The 19,000-nt window shown below is 38.6% G+C and overlaps 1 protein-coding gene across 7 annotated transcripts in view; it reads left to right on the top strand.

The window, feature by feature from the left end:
• The window catches only part of OXR1 (oxidation resistance 1), a 239,046-nt gene that overhangs the window by 121,583 nt on the left and 98,463 nt on the right, over nt 1–19,000 (top strand). The gene's annotated exons all lie outside the window — the stretch shown is intronic.

Consider the following 19,000-nt stretch of genomic DNA (forward strand, 5'->3'; position numbering starts at 1 on the left):
AAATGAGGAAAGACTGGTTTAGAGTATGAAGGATGGGGACAGCCTTGGATAATGATGATCTCTAGAGGTCCTTTTCAGTCCTTGTGATTCTGCGATTCTATGAAAAGGAACAGACCATAGAAAGAGGCTAAGCTTATATGTTTTTCTTAAAGAGCATCATTTGAGTAGCAGGCAAGGTGTTCTAGCTGGACTGACCCATTATGAGAGATGTATTGATTTTATCTTGTTACTGTCTTTCATATGAGATTTGGGATCACAGAGAGTGAGTCGATAGAACCATTGTTACTTCATACTGCATAATGTTTGGATTTTCCTGGCAGCCTGACTGAAGAAACATGGTTTCCTCTGTACCTTCATAAACGTATAATTACACATGTTACTGAAAGTTGTGAAAATGAAAGGTTTCCTCTTGGACAGCATAATACGGATATCAGATGAATATGTTTACTGTACTGGATGAGTTTTTTCTGATAATAACTTTACAGATTTTATAATGTGATAGAAATGAAACTTACTTTCCTGAAGCTTCCATCAACTTCAGTGTACTTTAAGTTATGAGCTGCATGCCCCATTTGACTTAAGAGTAGTTTTCTTTGACTTTTCTCAAAAATCAATTATAATAGACAAGGTCTAGACAAATAGTTTGCAACTTTTTGATGATAAATGTAACAACAAGTATGGAGTAGACAGGGACTCTGAAACAGGAAATATGAAATTCTAGTGTTTTGAGTACAGTTGGCTATTAAATATCTTAAACACACATTAAAACTATTGGTGACCTACGCAGGGCTTTACCTTGCTTTGACTTTGTTTGCATTTTGTTCTCTAATGAGAGCAATCTGTGTCCAAGATCTAACAACATGAACTAGTAATGACTGTGATGAGTGGATTAAGAATGTGTTGAAATTCTAGTGATCTCATCTGGATTTGCCTCTTTCATTCAAAAATTAGTGTTCTTTATGTTAAGCTCAAACCCAATTGGCAAATGACTGTTTATGATGGTGACTAACAGAGCTGGAGTAAAATAATGCTTGTTGCATGTTGTGTTACACTCTCATTTTTCATTAAGTTTGTTTTCAGTAATTATGATGATCTCCAGAGTGCTTTACAGATATAGGATAATCTGGATAATTAAAGTTTAGCATCCTTATTTAAACATGTATGTATATACAGGTTTTTGTGTTTTAAAGTTTAAATTAGCAGCATCACATTGCCTATTATAACAGGGCCAGTCCGATTTATTAATGGCTGCCCACTGTATTTAATACTAAATTTATATATAAAGAAATGTGTAACCTGTCTTACTTTGCCAAGTTATGGAATGAGTAAAATCAGCATTAGTTAAGAAAATAATTTTTTGGATCTGCATATGCAGAAAGCACTTCTGAGGTCTTTATGTAAACCTTTCACTCCTTTACAGACCCAAAGACATGTGGACATTTACCTTGCACACTCATGCTTTGCAGAAGCATGCTTTGTGGCAGCTCATGTGTGCTCTCAGCTCTATGAGCTGTCAGGTCATGTTCCTAAATTCTCTGTACCGTCAGAGTTGGATTTTATTTTCTTTGTATTTCTTTTTGTGTGTGTTTACATCTCTTTATGCAAACACATATTTCCTTTGCATCTCTCAAAGTAGCATGTGTATTGAGGAAGGAATATCCTGGCAATTCAGAGAGATTTTTAAAATTTTATCAGCACTGTTCCTACTGTAAGGAGCTAATCACAAAGTACTGATCTGCTTTTCATCTTTCCCACAGGCTGCATCTCAAGTGCTTCCCAAACTTAGTGAGTGCAGCTGCACTTCTAAAAAGTGGGGAAAAAAATAGGTAAGAGAGGGAGGGACTGAGAGGAAAAGGCAACAGGGAACAAGTTGTGTGCTTAGATGAAGTGAAACAGAAAATGGGGAGTCAGTGAGGGGGAGAAATAACTCTTCCATATGGCAGGCTCAGCAGGCAGAAGGGGTCCTGCAGCTTCGCTGCTGAACTGGTGTGAAAAAATTGAGTGGGAACTCCTAGATTAATAGAGTAAGTGTAGGAAAAACAGTCTGCATGGTGGGCTGGATAAAGTTTCTCAGAACTCTAGAAACATCACCCAAGACACTTAAAAATAAAAACCTAAAATTAGACTTTTTAGATGCCTCAGGCACTTAAAAATTCAGGCCACTTATTTCTGAAGTGCTTATTGATGAGCACCTCCCCCGAAAGAGGAAGAGAAGATATCTGGGTCTTGAGGACTCCAAGAAGTGGGCTGGAATATTATACAATGGAGTGTTTTGTGGGCAGCTCATATGGAAGCAGTAAGACTGTACCAGCCTAGTGCTCCATCTAGGCTACAGCTAGAGCTTCTGTGCTGGTTTGCAGTTAGTATAGGTGCAGCATCACAGCTGCAGGACTCTACTGGAAGTCTCTTCATGATGTGTTGCCTCAGGATGTCTGTTTAACAGCTTATTAAAGTTATTTATGTATCTAATGTTACTATACTGTAAAGATAAAAACTTGTGGTGCATTCTCTGGTTCCCATTTAGCCATGGAAGTTGTGGTGCGTAGTGTTGTCTGTCTATTTAGTAACACTGGTCTTGGAGATGTAAAAAGGCCTGCTTTTATTTCTTTTGGCTATTAAAATAAAATGGCGAGGCTGGTAGAGAGTAAATATTTTCAAATACAGTAGTTGCATAAAAAATATTTTCCTGGTGCCAGGAACAGGTCAAAAGAAACATCAAAGCAAAAAGTAGTTGGGTTTGGGCGGAGCATTATTATTATTTTTTTTTCCAGAATATTCCAATATCTTATAAAAGCTGTAATGTAAATATTGATAAATAAACTTCTGCTAGCACCGCTTATTTCATGTAGTAAACAACTACCAACTATATCAAGAAGCATCTTTTGCTGGCATAGTCTTTATTTCCAATAGAAGGTATTGCTGCTACAAGTACAGACAATAGTTCAGTCAGAATGAATACATATGTATTTATGCATATAGTATGCAGCATGCATATACTTGCAAAATACTTATTGCCAAGGTTCTTTTTTGCTCCAGTTGCTCATTTTTGAAAATTTCATGTTCAACTTGAAAAAGCCAGCCTCATTTTGCAAATGAGATCAGAAATATTAATGAAGAAAATATATTCTGCTAGTTTGCTGTAACAATACTACTGCTCTACACTGCCATACATACATATATTTATTTCTTGAATGTCTACGTGCTATCTTTTCAGAGCAGCAGAACTATGTTGACATAAGATTGGTGTGGAAGAGAAATTAAGCTTTTGTGATAACCAAATCTGAATAAAGAGATGTTAATTCACTGAGTTTCCCAAACAGATCAATACTAGCTAATGCCAAAGTGCTAAATAAGAAAGGGCAAGAATTTCTTTGGGGCTCTCGCTCTTGTGTTTCAGTGGGTAGTCTCTTCAATTTTAGTAGGGATCACTGCTACTAATTTGATAGTTCAGAATGTGCTATTTTTAAAAGAAGATGGATCTTCAAAAGAATTTAATTGCCTGTAAGTTATGAATTGTTTGCTATTAATGCTAAAATAACTATATAATTGGGAGTTTATAGTGTGATAGAGTCCATAATAGGGAAAATTTTATGGGGGAACCTAAACCAAAATCTTTTTCAACTAATAAGTAATAGTCAGTTCTTCCTGTTGTGAAAGGGGGGAACTAGACGAGAACTGATCAACTACTTGTATTTAATAAGTACAGTTAGTAAGTCTCACTCTTCTGATACATACTTGGATTGAGTCCATTTAGGTCATGGCACCTATGATGATTTGGAAGCATAAATAAATATCATATCGGTTACATGTGAAGTACCTTCACTTTCTTTGTGTTTACATGCATTCCAAGCTGCTTCAATAACATTTTCATTTGCCTTAAAATATGTCAGAGCAAACAGAGTGTGTGAATTTATCCATATTTATAGTGTTAACTACTAAGTTTATACTGCGTCACCTATCTGCTGATACAAGATTGTTTGTTACACATGATGTGCCTGAAGTAACTCCAGTTAGAGTGGTGATTTCATATGTCATTTATTTTCTATTGTGGAGCTCCATCATCACTCATGAAGCCTAGTCATGTTGGAGAGCCTTAGACCATTGATGAGACATCACAATGAATATGCTATTGAATTCAGGACTGAAGGAGAAAATTGCTGCACTTGAAAATACACATTTCCTTACAACCCAGATGAGAATCTTATTGAGGTTTATCTCACGGTACTCCGTGGTATTGCAGTCACTGCATAAAAACTAAATTTGGAGGCTTCCTCTTGCCTTTTTCTGAAAAATAAACCTAAGTCTTCTTTAAAGGGTACACTTTGTGAATGGTTCTTTTTTGCTAAAATTCATTTCAACTCTTAGAGATCTTATTTAAGAGTTTCTAGAAATACCTTATTCCTTTTATTTGGTCTAATAATAATAATTCAGGTATTTACCATAGGGAGGTTTAGCTACTAAGAATACTTCCATTTCCAAACATGTCTTTGAAGGATTCTTTTTATGGTTTAGAAGTTCATTGTATTCTCTTCTGCAGAATTAGATATGATTCATGAATCAGCCTCCAAATATGATTTTTCTTCCTATTTCCTTTCTTCACACAGTTTCCTTTCTTCTTTGTTGCTAATACTGGCAAAGCATTACACATAGGTAGATATGTTAGGATTTATGTGGTAAGTGGTGGAATTTGGTGCAGTAGATGCTGTAAATTTGGGCTGTGTCCTCTTCCTTATAGAGGACAGATGGGAGGTGAAGCTTCCAGCTTTCTCTCAAAGGATCCAGACACAGTTCACACACATTTGCATAGTCTGACACTGTCCCGTTCAGTGTGCTTGCAAATTCTTTACTGAACACTTTCTGCTTTTTGAGGATCAGCATTCTGACTGCTTTCTTTCAAAGATAGTCTCAGAAAGTTTTAGGAAGTCATTTTTCTAACACTTCAATACTTGTTTGTGAGTGAAAAGGAAAGGGAAATACTTGTGCAACATGTGGCTAATAAGGAAAGTGACTTTCATAGCAACAGTAACTATGCAAAGCTCTTACTCATTCACCTTTCATGAAAAAATTTATTAGTGATTCAGATCACAAAGCTACTCTGGATGAGCAAGTGAGCATTTGTTCACATCTTTGTGTGTTCTCTCTTTTTTTGTTTTAATTTAAAATTTGGAGCCATTAAAAGGCAGTTTTTAATACTGTATCCTTCTTTTGTCCTTTAATCTGTGTATCTTTGAATATGAATGAGTTCTGAGCTAGGGAGACAGGATCCATCAGAAGATTGATGCTCATTAATGTCCTTTCATCTTAGCAAGTCCCCTTTCTTAGCATCCTGTTTTTGTTTTTAATCATATAGATTGCTATCATATCATCTGCTAAGTCATTTTGAACAAGATGTATTTCAAGATTCCATGATTTCCCTGCTTAACATCAGGGCAAAGTGCTATCTTTTATTGTTTTATAGACTCATCTACCCAACTTGCAAGATCACCCAGTACTACATCCTCTTTGTATACTGAAATTTGAATCTCTGGGGGAGAAGAAAACTGAAAGACTGATCAGACTTGTAAGCTCTGGCCTCATACAGAGTGAATCACCTTCAGTCTCTCTCTCATTTGAGGTCTTTTGTATAAAGGAAAAACGAAGAAAGACCTTGATTGCTTATACTACAAATATGCCTTGAGGACCACTCTTGTGTATTGTGAAATAGTGGAGTCATTCCTCTAGCAGTAAAAGAACGGACAAGAAAAATGTGGACTGACTGCTGAAATAACTGGGTAATTTAGGGATAGTAGATGCAGATAAGACTGAGGCTTTTGAGCCCAGAGACAAAGTTCAGGGAGGACAGTAATTACTGCTAGTGGGAGAGATCTGAATCAGAGATCTCTTGAGGAAAATCTTGATCCATAGAAGTTAATGGGATTCATGCAAAGGATGCTGAAGGAGCTGGCTGAGGTCACTGGCAGGCTGCTCTCTATCATCTTTGATAGGTTATGGATTTCATGGGAGGCCCATGATGATGGGAGAAAGCCAGATATTGCACCCCTTTTTGAAAATGGCAGTAAGAATTTTCAAGAGACCTATAGGCTGTTCAGACTTGCTTTTAATTCCTAGGAATGTCATGGGTCACGTCCAGTTTCACAGAATGGCCAGGGTTGGAAGGGACCTCAAGGATCATGAATTTCCAACCCCTCTGCCAACATGCAGGGCCACCAACCTCCCCAGTTAACAGTAGACTGGACTGCCCAGGGCCCCATCCAATCTGGCCTTGAACACCTCCGGGGACGGGGCATCCACAGCCTGTCTGGGCAGCCTGTTCCAGCACCTCACCAATCTCTCTGTAAAAAACTTCCCCCTGACATCCAACCTAAATTTTCCCTCCCTCAACTTAAAATCATTTCCCAGTTTGAAGCTACTTCTGAACGGATAAAAGAGAAGATTGGACAAGCTTAAAAAGTGGTCCACTGTAAACCTAATGGAGTTCAGTAGGTTCTACTCCAACACCTTGCACTTGCGTCGGATCAATTCCAAATATGTGTATAGATGGGAACTCATTGAGAGTAGCCATGCAAAGAAGGACCTGGGGATTCTGATGGATAAAAACTGGACATGGGCCAGCAGTGTGTGCTTGCACCCTGGAAGGCCATCTGTATCCTGGGCTGTATCAAAATAAGTGTGACCAGTGGGATGAGGGAGGTGACTGTCCTCTTGACTCTGCCCTTGTAAGGCCCTACTTGGAGTACTGCATGCAGGCCTGGGGTCCCCAAGCACAAGAAGGATGTGGAGCTGCTGGAGTGTGTCCAGAGGAGGACCAAGAAGATACAGGGATGGAACACCACTCCTATGAAGCTGAAGAAGCTGGGCTTGTTTGCATGGGCTGATAGTGATAGGACAAGGGGGAATGGTTTTAAACTAAGATGGGGAAGGTTTACGTTAGATGTTAAGAGGAATTTTTTCTCTCAGAGGGTGATGACATACTGGAACAGGTTGCCCAGAGAGGTTGTGGATGCCCCATCCCTGGAGGCATTCAAGGCCAGGCTGGATGTGGCTCTGGGCAGCCTGGTCTGGTGGCTGGTGACCCAGCACATAGCAGGGGGGTTGAAACCAGATGATCTTTGAGGTGGTTTTCAATCCAGGCCATTCTATGATTCTATGGTTGTTCAGTTTGGAGAAGAGAAGGCTCCAGGGGAGTCACATTGCAGCCTTCCAGTACTTGAAGGGAGCATATAAACGAGGACAAGACTGTCTTTTTCAAAGGGCAGGTTGTGCTAAGACAAGGAGGAATTCTTTTAAACTAATAGAGGGGAGATTTAGATTGGAGTTAAGGAGGAAATTCTTTACTTAGAGGGTGGTGGGGCACTGGAATGGTTTGCACAGAGAAGCTATGAATGCCCCATTCCTAGAGATGTTCATGGCCAGATTGTGTGGGGCCTGGCCAACCGAGTGTGTAGAAACCTTGCCTACGGCAGGGGGTATGGAACTACATAATCCCTTCCAACCTGCACCATTCTATAATTCTGTGATTCTGTGAAGGTGATTTAGACTATCCAGTGTGCATTTACTATTGGGAAATCATGCTTGTCAAACCTTATTGCTCTCTGGGATGAAACAGTGGGATTTGCAGATGATGGGAGACACGGTAAATGGTACCTATTGTTACTTTGGCAAATACCTTGTTTTGTCATAGTCATCATCTGTGTGGTACTATGCCTTAGGTGGTTAGGCTATCTGATGGGCTGAAAAAACTCAAAAGACAGTAGCTATTGAAATAGTCGAGACCTGGAGCAACTGCCCTGTGAAGAAGGGAGCTGATTCAGGAGGACCTTTCAGCAGCCTGCCACTGCCTGCCACAAGGCTACCAAGACGATGTCTGGTAGTCTGCACTTTGTGATGTGTGGCTGGAAGATGGAAGCTGAAATACAAGAGGCTCAGATTTGATAGAAAAAAAATCTTTCTCATAGAGGGAGTCAAACAGTGGATCAAATTACTCGTTTTTCAGATTCCCAATTTTAAATAATAATAATAATAATAAATAAAATAGGAGTACTTCAAAGTCCTTGTCCTAAAATATCATAGAAGATCAGCTAGTGCAAGAGTATTTCTGTTTTAGGGATCGTTTCTGTTTTTCTTGTCAGTGTTATGAACACTATGATTTCTGGATAGTGATTAGACAGGTTTATTGATAATGTCAAATGTCTTGGCAACTTTGTCATTTGCTTCCTCAAATATTTTTATATCCATAAAAAGAACTGTAGGATTGGAGGGGAAAAAAAAAAGACATTGGGGGTGGAGGAAGTCATAAATGCTCCAGAAAATCACAGTTTGGAGATGACTTCCCTCTTGAGAGGGAAGAGCCAGTGAGTTGCTTTCCTCACAATGTCCGTGTGAGTATGAAAGCTAAGACTGAAAACTGATGTTACTTAATCTAGGACAACAGCAGTAATGTATAAATTGGATTGGAGTAAAGTGACTGAGTGGCCAAATTGAACTGATACTGTGAATCAGTAGCCTCTGCCAACCTCCTCTTCTATCTGATCCATGTTGCAGGAGGCACAACCTGTCTCTGTTTCCTTGAACAGCATCTAAAATATTGAGTTGGGTGGCTGGAGCCGATGAGGGAGGGCTGCCTTCCATCCCTACAGGCAAGTTGCTTCCCATCAAATTTGGCAGTGATCTAATCCCAGCCATTTTACTGTACTGGGACAGGTACGATGAATCTTTTTGGGATCTGAACATAAAGGTGTCCCAGTGCATACAAAGTTTCAGAAAAGCTGTTTGAAAAGCTTCTTCATCAGTTGGGATTTTTCTTTTTTTCTTTTCCCAACTGATTTTTGCCCTTTTTCTTGCTTCAAGCTTTTTCTTCAGATTACTGGACAAATCAGAATGAGATGCTGTTTACAGCAGACAGAGCTGCTCAGTTAGGTTCATCTCCAGGGCAGATTGTTCTGAAGTTCCTTCTGGCTTTTAAGAAACTGGCTTGTTTCTATGCTTTTCCCACCCCCAGTATTCCATGGGAACCGAGTGTTGTTGCCAAACTTTGATTTTTATCTTGGACTATGAAGAACAGTTGGATTTTATTATGGAGTTACTGTACTGCTGAGTGTTCCTCAATTTCAGTGCATTAGTATTCACATAGGAGCGTGCGAAGACCTTACAAGCATGAAGCATTCAACAATGAAAGAAATCTTTTATAAATTTAGATACTAATTGGCCAGATATGTTCATGAAAACTAAACAGCAGCAGCAGCCCACTATGTTTCTGGTGAATCTCAGTAATTATTACGCTTGAGAGATTTCTGTATTAATTTGTAGAAGATAGAATGACTGTGTCTTTCCTATGCCAACGGAAATGTGACAAGGATGATTTGTTTGTGCAGTTTCTCAGCCACCTTAGCTGAATATTTGCTTAACAACATATGTGACCACTTGGGTACGTAATTAGATGCTTTTGCGATCTACCTGCAGTTTAAATTATACGCACTTTTCATTTGTATGTAAGACAGTGCTGAGGCTGTTGTTCAGTGGTTTCCCAAGATACGATTGTTTCTTCTCTGAACAGGCCTGAGAGAAAATACATCCTATTTTTGAAAACATACCATTGAAGGGTACTAAATGAATAGAATTGTAGAATATCCTGAATTGGAAGGGACCCACATGGACCATAGAGTTCATCTTCTGGCTCCACAAAAGATTAGACAAGTTTCAAAGTATGTTTCTGAAAGCATTACCCAAATGCTTCTTGAACTCAGGCCTACGTGGTGCCACGACTGCTTTCCTGGGGAGCGCTTATTTTTTTTGTGCTAAGACAATTAAATAGTGTTTGAGGGATTGTCTTAAGTTCATTCTATAAATTGATTTTTTCTTATTTGAGAAAAGGGAGTTTTGTTCTAGTAAAACATGAGGCTGATGGCTCTCAAGTCATTCATATCTTGCAGCTAAAGTTAACCGTTATCTGCAGCCAGTCTCAGAGAGAAACTGGCACCATGGTGAATCTGAGAAAAAACTGATTGCCACCACTGTCAGCTCTGGGTTGGCAAACAACAATCTAGTGATGAGGCCCAAACTCGGCTCTAGTAGATGAGATGAAACCCAGTTGGATTGCCACTGCACAATCTACAGCTGAGTTTGATTTGATTGTTTTTATATAAAGTAGAACAACTTTCTCAATCTGGCTGATGTTGACCTATACCTGTACTGATTCACTGTGTGCTTTTTTTTTTTTTTTTAAAGACTAAATATATACATTCTGAACATATCAGGTAGAAAAAGGTATGGTAACAGTTGTAAAAAACAAAGCTTATTTCTTATTAGGAAAGGTTTCAATAAAACAGACCGTGTGAAACAAGAAGTTTGACCTTTTTACACATACTTCATTTCTCTTTAAGGATTAAAGATGGTATTGCAGCTCCTCCCAAGTAAAGAGTATGAGAATTAAGATAGAAAATATGAGAAGGGCTCACTTCATACCCCCCTGCTGTCTCTTGAAATAGATGATTACGTTTTCCCATTCCCATGTTGTCCTGAAAAAATACACTTCCTACTGCATTCTTAGGAATAGTGTGTCCTTATTACATTTGATTGTAGCTAATGTGCCAGAAAACAATTTTTTCAGAAAAGTTCCACTAATCAAGGTGGCTTGGATTCAGTTCAACGTCTCAGTATTCATTGGAATGAATGAATATTCATTGGTTTCATTTGGTGGTCTTTTAGATGTCCAGTCTCATTCTCTATTTCACTGCTATAAATACAATCAGATTGAGACAGAAAATTCATTTTCATGTTGATAGTTTCCAATTTCTTTTCCAGTGCATAAAAACATTTTTTTCTACACTGGTAAGTAAAACAAGCTGCAAGTCATAGAATCATGTACTGCCTTGGGTTGGAGGGGTAACCATCTAGTTCCAACTAATGATGAAATATATAAAAATCCCTATCTCATTTGATAATCCACTGTCCTGTTAATAAAATCACCCGGTGTTTTTCTCATTCTGCAGAGGGTGTTCCTGTCAGTTGTATTTTTATATTAAGCCAATATTAAGCAAGCTGTAAATTAATATACTGCCCCCCTGTGCACTGGAAAATAAGAGGTGTTCATTGTGGTGTTTTTGTGTGTTTGTGTGTTGGCTTTAAGTCAAACATACAAATTAATTGCGAGGAAGTAGTATTTCAATTTAAAGGACAGATTGTCAGATCTGCAGTGATTCTTGTATCTGGGATTATATTCCAGATTATATTCATCTGCTCAATGATCATCAGTCTTCACCTGAAAACAATTCCCTTAAAATTGTCTGTGATGATCTTTCTGCTGATGCTTATTTACTAAAACCTCTTAAGTCTTTAGTTACCTTTCTAGCTGGTTGCTTAAGGCAGAAGAATCAGAAACATGAAATGCCTGTGCAAACTGCTATTATTTATACCAACACCTGCCCTGGGATGTGATGTAGGTGTGTGTTCTTCCCCAGATGTCAAGTCAGCAACATGACTATCCTGGAGGGGGTGGAGGGAGTGGGGATGGGGGGGCGGGTTGCATTTTAAAGTCCAAAGTGAAAACAAGTGTTGGAGGCAATTGGCCTTCTCCATCCTCAGTCTTCCTGCAGAGGCCCTGGGTGACCATCAGGGTAACACCAGCACTGTTCCGCTTCCCAGGAACCAAACACCAAAGTTTAGAAGATTGTGTAACAGTGCCACCAGGTGATAGCACAAATGTAGGATTTGCTGCTGGAGTAATTCTACTTAAGCAGCTGTTGGCAGGCTGACTGAAGTAAAATATGGAACATGATTTTCCTCCCTAAGCTGAAATTAGATCTTTGGGCAAAACTAATGTTTGCTATAACATCCATAGTAGACATAGTGCTTATGAATGAGGTTTTGTTGTTCTTTTGGAGGGGAAGAGGGGGTTGCTTTGGGAATTTTTTGCAATTGTTTGGATGTAGGGAGGCACACGTTCAGGCTATGGCAGAAGGATCCATAGCAGAAAGATCTGTCACTCTGAGCTTCTTTTCTTCTGGTGTAGTACAGATGACAGAATGCTCCAGACAATATTCCAATGAATATCAGTCTAACGTTATTTGTGTGAAACCCCAGAATTGTTATTGATACCAGTTTGAATCTAGCATATTTAGCATCAAGTAGTAGTATTGTTTAGAAGCACTTTTAATTTGTATGTGACATCAGCGATGATCCTGCTGGAGAGACTTATGTAGAAAAGCTACTTAGAGTGTGATCCCATCCTAGTGGGAAAAGCCCACATTTGGAAGAGTGTTGGCAACTAAGGAGTTCTGCTAACACTGGAGACATTGGCGTAATGGGAAAGCAGCTGTTTTGCATGAATGAAGAGAAAATTAAATAAACTGAAGTGCATATTCGGGGAGCACCAATAAAGGTAATAGACAATGATTAAGGATTTAAAATAATTTCCTCTTTCATTATATTCACATTTGTTAATAAAAATTGAGTCTTTGGTTAAAATGTGATTGGAATTCATTGCTTGAAACAACCTGCTCCAAATGCAGGTGCCACTCAGGGAAGTGCTTTGAGATTCTGAATTAATGGCAAGAGGGGAGCTAACATATTTCCTGTTAATGTCTTGTATTCTCTGTCAGAGCTTGTGCTTTGCTAGGATGTAAGGATGTAGAGAATCAGAGAGTAGAAACTGCTCCCACTCTTTTAAGTTACTTTTCAGTTTTCAAAAGAGAGAAGGAATTGTAGTGGTGGTTTTTTTTCTTTTTTTTTTTTTTTTTTGACCAGGTTTAAATACACTGCAGATACATGGATTGAGAATTGCACTTTCCTTGTGTAAGCTTCTATAGTGTATAATGACTGCTACATATCTTCAGGCTTGTGAGAGTCCTTGCCTGTCTCTTTTTCCCTGTGAATTTTGGAGCAGAACCTTCTTCACTTGACAACCCAGTTGTTAAGGAGGCCTTCTCGGTCTGCTTATACTATAACACAGTTTTAATCCCACTGCTTTCAACAGTGCAGTAACACTTTCAGATTGGATCAGTTCCATAGAGAACATTTCTCTTCTTCTCAGTATGGGTTAAAATTTTGTTTCAGAAAACTTTGTTTAATTGGTGCAAGCAGAGTGAAACAATTTGCCAACATATCAGAACCCGACCAAAATATCTGTTCAAATCAAAAAACTTCCGTTCACTTCTTTGAAAACCAAATGCCTGTCCTCCACCTCAGCCATGCTCTCGGTTTTTGATTGAAATACAAATTCTATTCAAGTAAACAGAACTACTCAACTGAAATTCAAATTCAGTCACTGTGACCATGGGTTGAAATAAAAAGTTGGCTTTCTTATGGTGTTTGAATGCTGACCCCTTTTGTTTTCATACTACCAACAGTGACAGTAGATGAATCAGTTGCTTTGCAAGGCTGGTTACTTGCTCAAGTATCTTACAGTGTTCCTTATTCCCAATTCCAACCCATATTTCTAATCTTACTGTCTGTGAATGATTATACAGATATGTTAGGACAAACTGTACTAATCAGAGATGTAAAATTTCATGGTAAATGCTATTGCTGGCAGTTGTACTGACTGGAAATCCTCACAGAGGTTGCCAAAGTTTGGAAACAACCATACTGGTTTCAGAGATTGCACACATGTTATCACACACAGTCCAGTTATCAGTGTTTCCTAATGGCGATTCATTTCAGAGTTTTTCAAGTGCAGAAGATATTTACGTACTGCTGTTGTTCTGGGGAAAGAGAGGGCAGTTAGTTAGTGCTGTTCCACATCCCACAAGGAAATTAGCTTTTACTCTCTTCAAAATAGCAATGCCTATAAATCTGGTTATCAAAATAGGTTAAATGTCTTCCACTTAGCCATGCAGAATTTGGAAACAGACAATTTTAAAAAGTGAGCTTCACAAAAATGAGGGGCAGATATGATAATATATATATGCGTATTTTTTAATGTACAGCACAAATATAATCACAGAATCATAGAATCATGGAATGGCTTCTGTTACAAAGGACCACAAAGATCATCTAGTTTCAACTCCCCTGCCACGGGCAGAATCACCAACAACTAGACCAGGTTGCCCAGAGCCACATCCAGCCTGGCCTTGAATGCCTCCAGGGCTGGGATAATGTACTTATTTACTGCTACACTGCTATGTAGCACTGCTACATTCAGTTTTGAACCCAAGGTAAAGGTGTGAATCTGCACTAGCTCTTCGTGTTTGCAAAGTTTACTCTGAGTTTGCTTCATCAAAACTTTAAGAAGAATCCGACCCATCACTTCTGCAAGATGCTATTCAGGAGGCTATATGGAGTAAGGGAGAAATTGGCTTTCACTTACATAAAGGTGTTGTGTCAAAGGTTTATGTGATTCAGATATGGGTATGGAGTTATACTTGCAACAGGCAGAACCCAATGGCTCCCTGCCTTCCTGGCAGGACATGCATGTGTGTATTCCAGTCCTTACACAGGGAGAGGTTGGGATGCAACTTGCCTCTTTCTCCCACCTGTTTCTTGTCCCAGTAGATCTGCACTTACAGTGAGAAAGTGCATTAGCCTTACTGAACTCACATTTCAATCCAAGACTTCTATTTCCTTGTACAACTCACATCGTTTTATCATCTAGTTATAACATAGTTCTGCAGTTTGTCACTGTGGTGCCCAAATAGTGTCTCCATCTGTTGTAGAACCTTGCAAATGATGACAGTTGATAATGAACAGGTGCTTTTTAATAACTTTTTTTCTTTTCCCCTTGTTTTATTTTTTCATTTTTTTTTAAATGGAACTTGAGCTCAGGAAAGAATTCAGCCAAACTATTTGGCACTAGCTGACCTCTGAAGTAGTAGTTGGTACTCTTTGCAGAGCTAAAATGTGCTGCTTTGGAAGACTGGTGACCTCTTTACAAATGAAAACATGCAGCAAGAAAGCCAGCTGTGAGTTTGTTTTTGAGTCAGGATGTGATCACCCAAGTAAAATTTCTTGAGGCACAAACTGGAGTGGAAATTTGGCTCTGGTTTCAGTGCAGAGTAAGCAGAGGAAGCAGTAGTGCAAAGGCAATTGCCTGTCTTTGCTCTGAGTCTTTTTTGCACGCTGTTCCACAGTTGTGGTTTCAAAGCCATCCGCCCAGAATAGTCTGTAGACATCTGTCTTGTGTCTACGTGTAATCAAATCAAAGAGATTTTAACTTCTACAGTGAAATAACTGTGGCAGAAAATAAACTTTATTGAGATTTAAGTGTAGATTTGTTACAGTTCTTGTTCTAGATTGACAGTGTGAAAGCGTAACTTGAAAGACAGTCTGTTTATCACATAAATAAATGCTGTGTTTTTCACAGCATTGATAAATATGAACATAAGATTCTGCTATCTGGAAAAGGGATATAAATATGGAGAAGTGGCTCACTACATAAGCTGAAAGTCCTTCTGTATGTTCTGTTCTCAGACCTTCATCAACTTTGATTAAGAATACCTTTCTCTCTAAATATTGCACTAATGAGCATATAATGATGTAAACATCCTCCTTATCATGCAAAGTTTTTTCAAATATTGGACACTTTCTGAAATTGATAATGAGAACACCTTGACATTGTTGAAGTACATGATTTACTTGCACTCAAGTTAAAAATTCTGACTGACTTGAACTAATTACAAGGTAACTTTACTAAGGAATGAGAGTGTCTTCCCAGTTGCTACCTCATGTAGTAGTTCAGCAAGAACTCAAGCTGCTGCTTACTGGGAGCCAGTGAACCTCTTGTGCTGAGTGCATGATGAACAGAACAAACACTGTGTCCCTATGTCAAAGCATTTCCAGGCAGAGGCTCCTGAGGGGAGTGCAGAGCTGAACAATAAGGAGGAGAAGATGATGAACTCAGTCAAGAGCATTTCAGGGGAGGTTTAGACTATTAGGAAAAAATTATTCTCAGAAGGAGTGTTTGGGCAGTGGAACAGGCTGCCCAGGGAGGCGGTAGAGTCACCATCTCTGGTGGTACTGAGTGATATGGTCCAGTGGGAAAAGTGATGATGGGTTGGTGGTTGGACCTGATGATCTTAGAGTTCATTTCCAACCTATGCCTGTGCAGCCCTGCCTCTCTTCTGTTTCCCCACTGTCCCTTGTTTGCCAGCACAGTACCTTGCTGTAGCACATGAATGTATGGAAGCCAAGGAGCAGGAACAAGGAGAGCTGCGTGTGGAGCAACCTTGTCCACCAGGCAGCAGTCTCCATGGGTCTTAGTGCTCAGTGCAGCATGGGAACTAGTGGTGGCCTGCCAAGGCTGAAAGCATGCTTAAGAAAGTACTTCCAGGCATCAGGGCTGGAAGAGGAACAAATGTATGGGGGAAATAATTAAAGCTGGCTGAGCTGGCATACTCTAGGCGGAACCGAGATTCCTCTGGCAGAGGCATATGAGAGTGAGGAGGCAGTAACATTTAGGTGTCACACAGTATTTAAGACCAAGAGGAACAGGTTGCAAAAGAGGATGTTTTATGGATGTAGTTTTACTTATTTTTGTTGATTGATATTTTGTGAACAGAACAAATGTTGCCTTTATACAGGCTTAAAATATGGACTTATTGCAGGGAGTTGATTTGCCACATCTGAATGTATTGGGAACCTGAGCCTTTTTCTTTTTTTTTTCTTTGATAATATGAATTGACAATTTTCATGCCCTGAAGTTACAGATATTTATGCTTTCGTAGGGCTTCTTTATTATTTGTCTGATGTTTTTATATGGCTCAGAAGTATATTGAAAGATCTCTGTAAGTTTTATACGATATATATTTATTTAAATAAATATTTCATATTTAATACAACTTCTTTCGAGATCTTCATATTGAAGAAGCTGAGGGAATATGTAAGGAAAATGTTCTGTACCATCCTGCATTGTGAAGTGATAAAAAGCAGTCCAGTGTATAATTTCATATAGCATAGCTACATAGTCCTCTAACAAAAAACTTTTCTTCTGAAATATTGAACTGCAGGATTTGTGTTGTGTTTTTGTTGTTTACTGAGAATTTGGTTTTATAATATTTTGAATTTACATAAATATTTATTATTGAGAGGTCAAATACTTTTCTGTGATACTGTAGAGAATATAATTAGCTTCACAACTCAGCACTGAAGATTACTAAAATTAAAAAATATGAAAGAGATTTAAGCTATTGGGGAAAAAAAAAAACAAAACTGTATTTGAGCTAGTGTATTGAAATTGTGCTACTAAGAGCTCATTGAATTAGCAGCATGGTGTAGATCTTTTCCACTCTGTTCGCTAGCCTTGCACTAATTCAGACTGAACGAGTTCTGTGAAATGAACTGGTAATATGAGAATGCTTTCTACTGGCCAAATGTGTCATAAAAGACTATCTCAATTAATACTAATTAGCTACTGTGGTAACAGCCATAGCACAGAGACTGAAAGGTGAAGAATCATAAAGTAAACAGCAATCTCTCACCCATGAAATGCTCTCTCCAGAGCTGTGTTTAACCTAATTGGTAAGGTGCTGGGAAAATGTGTACGCTGTGATAGCGTGCTCTATCTGTCATGCTAATAAAGCAAGCTTCAGGTCTCAGAGCTCCATTTTCATGCATTCATCATTTCCACTGCGTTCAACTGTGAGTTGTGGAGAATAAGCTGTAAAACTGATTCTATGTGGCACATTGTAAGCAACAAAATTTGAAGCAGATTTCCTGACTTGTGCTACTACCAAGGAGGGTCATCAGGGAGAGCTGATGATGGCCCAAATTTTAAATATGTAAGCATCATTGAAAAGACTCAGATTCAACACACCTTTATTGTTTCCTTTTTCTAAATATTCAGCTTCTGAATAGAAGCATCCATGCTTTTATGGCTATATGGTACATTAATTCAGAAGTGATGCATCATTTATGCAGAGCTGAATAATGGAAAGATGAATTCTTTTTAAAAAACAGTTTGTTTATCATGTTTGTTATTTATATCTTTGCAGAAACCAAAAGTACTCTGACTGGATGAAAAAATGTGCAGAGCAGCTCTGCATAAAAACACTTTTTAGCCTTTAAAACTAACATACAGACATTCTAGGCCTACCTTCTGGATGATTTCTTGCTGGATATTCCAGTCCTACTTTCTCTTTTAGCTCTGTCATTGCTGTTAGCCTATGCAGTTCATGCAGGATAGGCAGTTGCAGTAGTGAATAATGAATAAAAACTTGTATTGTGACTTGTATTGTATTCTTCCTGGAATAGCATTCTGAAGGGCATACTGCATTCAGCAAGCTTCCTCCTTGACATATTGATATAGATGACTTCTACAAACTTAGGTCAAGTTGAATCATGTTCTTTTGACACGGCACAGCTCCTAAATAGCATTAATGTCATGTCTGCAGATTCAGTAGGGCCAATTTGCTAATAAAAATCACTAGTGACATCTGTCAACTGGATGAAATTAATCAGATCATTGCCGCTGCAGTAGAGAATATAATTGCTTCTTGGTGTGAGCTCTGGTTACACAACCAGAATGGCACTTGCCCACAGACATTTCTTCAGATTGCGTTCGCACGCCTACATTCCCAGTTCTGCTTGATTTCACTCCCTTCTGAGCAGTGCTGTATGAATTGTGTGTCAAGCATAGATTTGGCACTTCCAGTATGTTAGGGGAGAATTTATAAATATAGTGTTGAACCTAAAATACAGTGTTGTGACAGAACTTTTCATTTACTAAGTTTGTTTTGTCATGCTAATAATTCAATTTGGTATTGATGTTAGCAGTATAATAATTCTTATACCAGAAGAAGCAATCATATTACAATGCATTTTAAATAAATCCGTGCTTTAGATTTCTAGAAACATTGCAAATAATCTGCTCTTGTCTTCTTCTGTTCAAAATCTGTATGTACTGGTAGTACTTTATAATGTAACATGAATTAATGGTGGAGTTTATGTCACTTGAGAATCTCGTACTTCCACTGCCTAGAAGTAAGACGTTTTGTTTTGTTTTGCCAGAAAAAAAACCTGGAAGAAATGTAAGTCCACTTGATTTTGCTCAGTAGTTTTGTTTTGTAAATTG

Source organism: Tympanuchus pallidicinctus, unplaced genomic scaffold, assembly GCF_026119805.1.
Source record: "Tympanuchus pallidicinctus isolate F22 unplaced genomic scaffold, pur_lepc_1.0 scaffold5, whole genome shotgun sequence".
NCBI lineage: Eukaryota > Metazoa > Chordata > Aves > Galliformes > Phasianidae > Tympanuchus > Tympanuchus pallidicinctus.